General features: G+C 37.9%; 1 protein-coding gene across 2 annotated transcripts in view; it reads left to right on the plus strand.

Annotated features, from left to right (window-relative positions):
• The window catches only part of fryl (furry homolog, like), a 101259-nt gene that overhangs the window by 8366 nt on the left and 82461 nt on the right, over window positions 1-10432 (plus strand). The window contains exons 1-2 of one of the 2 annotated variants that reach the window (XM_082147533.1): window positions 3154-3555; window positions 6934-7009. The gene's annotated coding sequence lies outside the window, so the exon portion shown is untranslated. Of the gene's footprint in view, window positions 1-3153; window positions 3556-6933; window positions 7010-10432 lie in introns of those variants that run through there. The other variant, XM_082147532.1, reaches the window with a different exon arrangement.

The raw sequence follows: 10432 nt of genomic DNA on the forward strand, positions 1-10432 counted from the left end.
TCTTTGGCGGAACAAAGATTCATTTTGACAGCCGCCAGAAAAATGCAGGAATTTTTTTCATTTGTATCTTTTGTATTTGTAATTTATAATTTGCGTCTTTATTTTTAATAAAAACAAATAAAATAATGAAATAAAATCAAGTGAAATAATATTTGACCTTTGGCCTAAATGGTCTGTCATTCTTTTTTCTTTTCTTTTTAAAATAAACTTAAAAATAAGGCTTAAACAATTTTTTCTGTACTGCTCAGTGACTTGCAATGCAAAATATTCTTAAAATAGTGATAAGATTGTGGATTGTGGTTCTGTCTGAGAAATTTTTTTTTTTTTGCGAAATTGCACACCCCTAGTTCTGGATTCAGAAAAAAAGGAAATGCCTAAAATTTAGCTGTCTGATCTCACATGTTGTCACACTTCTTTGTCAGTGTATATCTTGATCAACACTTCCTGATCCTGTCACCTCTTTGGAAACAGATAGACCTGTTTTTATTTGTGAGACTCCGCTCTTCCTCATTCTTGTGTTTGTAGATCGATTTTCCCTCTAGGCAGTGATCTGCTGTCCAGATCAGTCACCTGAACTCTTGTCATTATTGCACCATGCAGTCATCATTAAAAAAATATATATATGTTAAGGATTTTGAATTAATTGCATGCATTAATATGCATTAAAGGGATAGTTCACCCAAAAATGAAAATTGAAAATTCTGTCATTAATTACTTGCCCTCATGTCATTCCAAACTCGTAAGACTTTAGTTCGTCTTCGGAACACAAATAAAGATCTTTTTGATAAAATCTGAGAGCTTTCTGTCCCTCAATAGACAGCTAAGCAACTACCACTTTGACGCTTCAATGTTCAGCCCTAATTTTATATGTAAATATATAAAATAATTTGGCTATAATGATTATTGATTGTGTCTTTAAATTATTATACATTTTTTTTGGGTGGTTCCAGAGGTCTGATTGGTTAACGTGAGGACAGCATACTGTCAGGAGACTGGCAAATTAAGTGAAACTATGGATTTGAAAATGCGCAGTGATGCCTGGAATCACTTTGATCATTAAAATAATATTAGGTGCAAGATGTGCAGCAGCAATTAGCCACATATTGAGAACACTATTGTAATAGAATGTTGCAAATTCTTTGTGCTTTAGTTTCCTGTATTTCAGCGTTATTGTTAGAGCGCATCCATAATGGGAGTTACACATTCAGACAAGCATGGTCATTGGTCAAGTTAAACATTGAGCCATGCTTTATATTAAGGGCTTTAAAATAACTGGTAAGATATAACACGTATAGTTTAAAGTGGCTTTCGTCTTCACGTGCTGACAGATAGCCCACTTGTGCTGTTTAATGCTTTTGAGATGTGCTTTCCTCAGTGCATAAGTTGTATTTCACAGGTATATTCTCCTTCTGTAAATGTTAGAAAGTTAAATATTTCCATTTTGCTGTCAGGAGTGAATCTCCACTAAACTTCATAGACTTCCGTGAACGAGCGCCACCTCGCACATGCGTGCCAAATAGACGGAGCGTAATAGAATAGGAGCGCAATACATCTGACTAAATACATATTGCTAAAATATTTTATAAAATAAAAGGTGCCATATGTAGAATTTTAAACCTACAATTAAGTGTATTTTAATTATAGCATTAACTCTTAAGCCTTGTGCACACCGGGGCGATTATAGCGCGCGTTTATCACCAGCATTTAACGCCTCGTGACTAAACAAAGGGCGCCAATGTGAGTATGCACACTGATGCGAAAAACGGCAGGCGTAAAAGAGTAATAAAAAAAAACGCTTTGCGTCGGTACATAGCCTTGTGGGCAAGTGCGCCGACATGTAGCACCGTTGTCCTTCAGGAGACCCAAGTTCGAGTCCCGGCTCGTGGACTTTTCCTGATCCCATACCCCTTTCTCTCTCTCACACATCACTTCCTGTCTAGTTACTGTCCTATCCTAATAAAAGGCAAAAACGCCTTGCGTTTGCATTTTTTCTGTTTTTCAATAAGCGCCATCTACTGTCAGGGATTGAATTTACACGTTCACTCGGCGCATCGCCTATGAAAATCGCTTAGGTATGAACGCAAAGATGAGTTGAAACGTCTCAAAACGCTGGCGATAAGGGTGTGTACAAGGCTTTAAAGTGACTATTAATGGGGTATTCAAATGTAAGCTAATTAGTCTGTACTTTTGTTTGCATTTATTTTCATTTTTAGTTTAGTGAATTTTAAAATAAAATCATTTTTGTTTTTAGTTTGTAATGTTACAATGTTTGAATGTAATGTGATTTTAACCCTTTTATGCTATAGCACAGCCTATATGGTTACATTCACTATATTTGTTTCGTAGCCTTCAATATGAACATTGTTTGTAGGACAATATTGGGCAGGATGTAAAATAACATTTAAAAATAAATACAGATTTTTTTTATCTAAGTAGAAAAACTTAAAATACTGAGATATGGTTTTTTTGTGCCATATCGCCCAGTCCCTACCCAAATTAAAATACATATATTGTGAAGCCTTTTGACTTCAAACATTGTAGACTCATTCAGTCTTTTGTGCAGATACAAGTAGTAATGTAACTGTGGCAAGCAGTGTGGGGCTGAGAGCCATGAGAACGGAGCAAGACCGGTGGAGCGATTGCTAATGAGCGTCATGTATCTCACGGAGGAGCTCCGGATGGATATAAGGAGGAGCGACGACAGTGAAGAACGAGAGAGGTCCAGGCCTGGTCCTCTCTCATCTCATCTCATCTCATCTCATCTCAAGAGATACAAGGCCTTGCTCTGTTCACATGGCTCTCAGCCCTGCCCTGCTTGCCACAGTAACGTTTATGTTGTGTATCTCGGATATTTGATTAATCTCATATGACGTGTCATATAGAATGCTTCAGTTTACTGGTGTTCTTTCACTCTTCAGCTTCACCTCATGCAGCTATTCCTTTTACATTGATGCATTATTGATAATCTAGCAGCGTTATTTTTCTAGTCATATTTTCATTGACATATTTTCATATCATATTTTTATTTGTCAACATTAATTTCATAACCGTGTTTTAATTCAAATATTTTTATGATCACCATGATGGATGCCCTCCCCCCCTCAAAAAATGCCCTCCCCCCCCTATTGTGTCTTCATGGCTACTACTACCCAACTGCCCATGCAACACTGTGTCACCAAAGTGTGGACTTGGAAGAGAACTGCAAGACTTAAAAAGGAAATAAAAGCACCACCTTCCAAACTGGTATATTGTGGTTGTGTGTATAGTCTAGCAGTCTACTTGTCAAAAAGTGTGGATGAGTATAGCCTACTTCTTTTTAGGTGTGGGATTGGAGGGATCGGACGTAATACTAGTTGCTCTTTTGGAGTTTTGGGCCAATGTCAGGCACAAAGTTTTCTGCGTTCTTTTTTATCGCTGCTACAATCGTTTTGTTGCTGCATCGCATTCGCAATCTGACACACAGGCAGACAGTATGGAGAGTAAACGAAAATGTGCGCTTTGGTGGAAATGCGTAAACGGACATTACATGAGGATGTGCAGAGTGTGAAAATAAAGGTACCTCATTTCGATATTTTTCTTGTGGCATCGATGCATTGTATCGTTAGACGTTTGATGGATGTCCTACACTGTTGTTCTGTGGTGTGTTTGTATGTGTGTTCTTTTCTTCATGTTAACTCTGCTCTGGACACTCTTTCCTCTGTTACTGCTTGGCTTCAGGCTCTGGCCCTTGGCCTTGCCAAAGAAAACAAGCCCCTCCTTGTCCTGGGAAAGTAGCTCTTTTTGTCTATGTGTTCTGTTGGGGTTGTTATTACTCATAAAGACTGTGTCTTAATGACTTAATGAAAAATTGTATGTAAATGTAAGTGAGAGACGTGAATGCTTATGTGTGAAAATATTTGGGGGTCTCAGGTATGAAGCGTTTTGTAAATTTGTGTATATGTAGGGTGTGAGTTTTTTTTTGAAGGTGAAGCTTTGTGAGTGTCTAGTTATTGTTTTTTTTGTTTTTTTTGTGGCTGTTTGGGTGTAACGGGAAGTTAGATGAACTATTCGTATCTTGCTTGTGGCCTTAGAAGAGGAAGATTGGTTGTGAATGTGTGTATGTGTCATTATACTTGGCTGACAGTTGCTACTGTAGCCTGATTTCTCTGATCATCTGCTTCAGGAAGTAGACCTACTGTAATATAAATGAGTAGGCCTAATTGATTATTCAGATTAGGCTTGCTGCGATAGTTGGTATTATCGGTGTTCAGCCACAACACCGTTTACATCACTTAGCCTACTCACTGCGCCCCCACAGTCATTTATATTTTTTCATAGTAATACAAATAATTTCGTTCAGGTTAGAGAATAGACACTACAATAAAAACTGGCCGTGTCTGCTCAATGCAGCGTGAGCTGAACGAGAGTTGCAGCAGTAGTCAGATTTCATTTATCACTGAGGAGCTGACTGACAAGACGATGGCGGAAGATTTGGTTTTGAAATGTAAAAGCACCTATTTGGCAATATTTGGGATTTAAACCCAATGCTAATTGGGAACCTGCAAAGGATTAGTTGTATTTTTCTAGTTGTTGTGTTTTTCGCAAAACAGACACAAAATGTGGTGTACTTAATGATTTCAAGTGGTAAGTAATGGCTAAAAGTGGCAATGGCAAAAAACAAAACAAACATAAAGTATCATCAAGTACATGGTCAACATTTTAAATAAAACAGATTTTGATCATTTTTAGAGGTTCTTATGAAATTTCCCCCAAAAGTGATTCAATTTATTGATTTAGATTTTATTATTCATGGCAGCCTTTTAATCAAAAGTTCAAAAACCTCTCCAAACAAGTGATCTGAGTGCTTTAATGAACAAAATAACTACTTGCATGTGTAAATACAACAAAGCATAAAACTATTTATTATTACATAGAACAAGTAATAAGATCCTGGTTGATGAGTGATGATCTTCCAGCGCTGGTTCAGCTGTGCGCTCCTGTCAATCTGAGCAATTTTCTGTACTGCACTGCACACACCTAAAACGTGCGTAGATAAAAAAATCTTTTACAACTCTTCTTGCAACTCTTAAAGTGAATAACTTTTGTGACTTTTGTAAAACTTTTATAAAATGTATATTTTATTTATAAAGTGCAGTGTTATTTTATATTTGATTACAGTTTCTGAACCTGAATACCTGAAAATCTTAAAACACTTTATTTCAATCGAATCTTTGTTCAGTTGTGTCTATTTTTTTTTGCGATTGCAAATTTTTTATTTGTTCTTTTTGAAGTACTGAGTGTTTACTTGTCTTTAAAGGGATGGTTCGGAGTAAAATCAACCTAGGGTCCTACCATTTCATGGTGCAAAGGACCCTAGGTTGATTTTACTCCGAACCATCCCTTTAATAATGCTTGAAGTTTATATTAGTTAGGCTAGTTGTTTTTCTATGGTGTTTTTAAACCACAGGCAAAAGCTCCTTGTTTAAGTCTTCTTAAGCCTGTTGATTTTGTTCATGATATTTAGCTACAATGAAATGTTTTGCAATCAGACTAAATGTGAATGATATCTAAGCTCTAAGGTGTTTGTTTATATCGAGACAGCCTGCTCTAAATAAAGATGTGCTATGTACTATGGTTTACTAATGTTTCGCAAAGTTACAAAGCAGAAAGTGGTGCAAAAACCTCATCTGTATACTGTTTACATGCATGTCGTCGGCAGCAAATTTTTACGGTTTTACGTCAACAAATTGCGAACTGTTTGTGAGAACGGCCAAATTTAGTTACTACAGATTGAGTCCTAGAATGCGATTATCAGCTGATACTGCATGTGGGTCAAAGATGAAAAGGGGGTTTCAAGCAACAAAAAACCACTACACTGAATGGTCTCTTACAAACTGCATTTTTGAAGAAAAAAAAAAAGTCCCCTGGTTATTTAAATACTTAAAAAAAAAAATAAGATGACATAGTCCTTTTAATACAACACAGCCAACACTTATTTGAAAATGCGAAGAACACAAATATATTTTTTAACTTGGTAATATATGTTTATTTAAAGATGTAATGGTAAAATCAAAGTCCGGACCTTTTATGACATTTTATTTTTACAAACATTATTTGAAAAATAAAGTATACAATTTACTCACATTTAACGTGTTTTTTATGTATATAAAATGAATCCATTTAATTTGATGCGGACACCAAAATGGTGATGTCTCGTCTTTGACCCGTATATATATGTGTGAGTGTGTGCATAGATTCTCCACAAGATAGTTTCACTAACACATAATAGGATTTAAAAGACAGACAGAGAGACAAAGCACAAGTTGTTTGTCTTGAGTTTGCTGTGTGGTCTGTGTTTGGCTCTTTTGATGTGCAGTGTAAATACACTCATTTATCCGCCCCTTTGATTGAGCCGCGGTGTCATTGAGCGCAGCAATAGCCCTGAGTAGTAATTATAGCTAATGAGACACAGGTAGTCTGCCTAACACTTAACACTCCTATAAATAAGTCTTTGGCAGCCCATGTGTGTTTTTTTTTTAGCTGTGGCGAACCTTTCTGCGCTTGTGTGTAGGGAGTAGTGTGCAACCGAGTTTACGTAACCGCCGTTTGGAGGAATGGATGGATGAATGAATGGGTGGAGGGAGGGAGGGATGGCGGAAGATAATCTGTAGCTTGCCACCTAGGAAGAGTCCTGCAATCCTGGCTCAGGTTCAGTCAGATGCCGCCAGACCTGGTTTGTGCGGCCCATCGCCCTCAAGCACACATTTAAAATGTTTGAATGCAACTTCCATTTTCACATGTCTATGATTGCTGTACTGTAATTGTCATGTAGTACATGTCCATGTTGACATTTGAGCAAGTGGGTTTCTTTCTGATCCCTTTATGCTGGTTGAATATTTTTCCTACTCATTTGCTGCCTCATGAACACATGCGACTTTGTTTTTTTCCCCTCAGATTGACGTGACCTGACCTTACTGGCCCACCGCTCAGTTTGACACAACCCTCCCTGCCTAAGCTCTATGGCCCTCGGGTATGTCTGCCACACCTTTTCTTCTGGTTTTGTGTCTACCACCACTGTATATTTTGAGCTATTAACTTGGTCTTTCACAATAATTCTAAAACTATAATTAAGATTAAACCTGAATCCATATCAGTATCTCATAACTTATGTCAAAGTACATGATTCAACAGCAGCGTTTGAAACATGAAATGCGGATGGTTACATGCTTGGAGTTTTTGCAGACGGTGGCTTGAGCAGAATCATGTTGACTAAAGTCAAAGTCAGGATATCTGTTACATCATACTGCTTTATGGATTGCTTCATCAAAAAACACAATCATCTTGAGTCTGTGCAGATCGTCTCGCTGTTAAGAGCAGAATTTTTTTATTTTGGGAAGTCTGAATAATCAAAGAATGCTAGTCACAGTGCAATGTTTCTGCGGTCATCATTAGTCAAATGTGAGTCATTGGCTCGAGAACTGGTGGTCATAGCTTGGAGGTTGAGGTTTGGGTTCCTTGACATAAAGGTTTGCAGATTTGACCCCATGTAGTGAAAACCCATGGGTTGGAGTTAAGAAGATCCCTCTCCAGATGAGAGTTCTGTGCGAAAATTGGTGCGATAACATTTTAATTAGAATGAACAGCTGTTAATGCATCTGCTCAGACTGACACAAACATTCACATACTGTTTATGCAACAGAATTTAAAGGTGTTCTAATCTCCATTACATTGCACTGGGAAGAAATCTGGACAACCAATAAGATTTGCGCTTTTGGTCACATACCCACAATGCTGCTGTTACATAAACCTACGGCTTGGTGGCGCTGAAGCAGTAAATGGCAGAGGAAGAATCTGGAACCGACTCTTTTGTCTCTGTGCTTGGTTTGATAAACACCATACGCGAATACAAAAATTGTTAGAAAACATAAATACTGTTTGACTGTTGTCAGTAACAAAGTTGCACAGCACTTTGTGTACTTGTGTAACAGGGGTATTTGCATTTTTAATCAGCGAGTGAATTTGCATTTTTATTTAGCATAGCATCTATAGGGCTGTCCTTAATAGTCAACTAATCGTTAGTCGACTAGAAGAGGCTTAGTCGACCAATTATTTTATTAGTCGGTTTGTCGAAGAAGAAGAAAAACCTTGTGGTGAAGTCACGCAGTCCCGTGAGAGACAGATTGTTAACCTTGTTCATTGTCCTTGTGGTAATTATAGTATGTGCAGGAAAAACTTTACCTCAAATATGGCTTATGATTTTAAACCTGTTAGTAGTAGCAACTTTACATGGCTTCTGGCTTTAATGGTAACCTATTATTAGGCGCATATTCAATTAATTGTGCGGAGTGTGGAAGTTATTAGCGATCTTACTGCACTCTTGTCATTTTTGGTCTTACTCAGTGTGAACTTTCCTCACAGAAATGAGAAACATGAGCGTGAACTTTCCTCACAGAAATGAGAAATACTTCTATCGAAAGCTTGAAATTTCTATTTTTAAATGAACCGATTCAAATGGAAAACAAATATTCTCAGATTATGTTATGGAATGTGCAAATAGGTTTGTGCACTACTGCGGAGATGACAGGTCAGCATCGTCAACTTCATCACTGCAACCGAAAACACTAGTTTATCTATAAATTCTTAATGTTAATAATTTGCTGTTTTTCACAACACATTCATAATCATTACTTTTGCCGGTGCTCTGTGGCAAGCTTGAGCGTTGATTAGGCTATGTATAGGCAATTAAAGGCTTATTGTTATGATTTGGCTTATTAAAGGTGCTCTAAGTAACTTTTTAACCTTAACTGAACAGCTTCGGAGTCAGTGGAATGGTTATATTACTTATTTCGGGTTGAATGGTGGTGGTTTCTCGCCCTCCTGGTGCCCAAGAGCGGAAAAAACTCACTTGCAACTTTGGGCCGGCGGGCCTCGCCGTCAGGAAGTATCGCGTGATATCAGGTCTCGCGATGTAACGAATTGCTTGACGGCACTGCACACGTACACGCCCCCATTCAAGCACCGGCTAGCTATAAGCAAAGGGCAACGATAGATTGAGTTATGGCTGAGCCTGTAAAAAAGAAACGGAAAGCTAGGAAATCTTTGTCGGAGGACCAACGAAAGAGGAAACGGGAGACTGACCGAGCAAGAAGTCAGACTCGAGTAAATATCGGACCGGCTTTTTCAGAATGGGGAGAACTGAGAGAAACAGAAGCCTGCAAAACGGATGCTGACCTGCCCTTCTTGCTGTTGCACTTGCAAGTATCTTTGGAATAAACTGTGTTTAATATTTAAATTTCAAGTAATTGTGACCTCATGATGTTTGCTATTGTCTGTAAAGGTTTTTATTATGATCGCTGACTGTTACGGGCTTACTAGTACACTAGATACTATATGATGTTAGCATTGTCATTAGCAAACACGTTTGATTTCTGTAGTTGTTTGGCCGTTCCTCTGTTGGTTTTATTTGTGTAACTTACACTTTAATTTTATGTCACTAAGTCAACGCGTCTGATAATAGGCAATAAACATGTTGCACATATCATGATCGAGCTAGAAAAAACATTCTGATGTTTTCTTAGACAAGCAAAGGTAAACCGTCATTCTACCAGATGAACTTATAGACCTTGCTAATATAACTTTAGACAAATATTAGCCTCCGATATATTTTTTTTATGCTCATGACCATTCTCCCAAAAACAAACAAACAAGAAAGCAGTAGTTCGCCTCGTTCATATCGTTCATTCCCGGTAAAAATAGTAGTATGCATGACAACACAATAAAAAAATAAAAAAATCGCCATCAGTTGGAAAGAAAATATTGCTTTACTTGCCTCGGTAGACATAACTGGTTTTGAAATAGCCGGTTCCTCTGCTCAGCTGGGTTGCTCGTGGCGAGGGGGGAGGGACAACAGTTCGTTTTTACGACAGAGTGTTTGAAAGCATTTACTACCAGACACTAGGGGGAGCTTCGTAGGAAAAAACACTCAGGCTTGCCTGGTGTCCCTTTAATATAACCGTGCTGTTAGTCGACTAATCGCATAAATTAACGACTAATAGTCAACTAGAAAAATCTTTAGTCTAGGGCAGCCCTACTCATCGACCTTTTTTTTAATGCATTTTATCCATTTTATGCATTTGTAAATCAGATCAAATACATGTGCTGAGTCTGCTGACTATTCGTGTTGTTGTGAACAGGACTTTTTGTAATGTTACATTTGAAATATGTAATTGCTCCACCAAACAGAATTGCAAAAATAATGTTTGATTTTAGCAGTCTACCATTGGTTGGACAAACAGATAGTCCCGCCTCCAAACTCACATCTGTGGTTGAGTCAGTAGCTGCGTTTACATGGACACTTATAATCGGATTGACGGCTCAATCGGACTAAAAAACCTTCATGTAAACACCTTAATCGATCCGATTGAGCTCGATCCGAATGAAATTTCGAGCGGAT

The sequence above is a fragment of the Leuciscus leuciscus genome (assembly GCF_965113295.1).
Source record: "Leuciscus leuciscus genome assembly, chromosome: 19".
Lineage (NCBI taxonomy): Eukaryota > Metazoa > Chordata > Actinopteri > Cypriniformes > Leuciscidae > Leuciscus > Leuciscus leuciscus.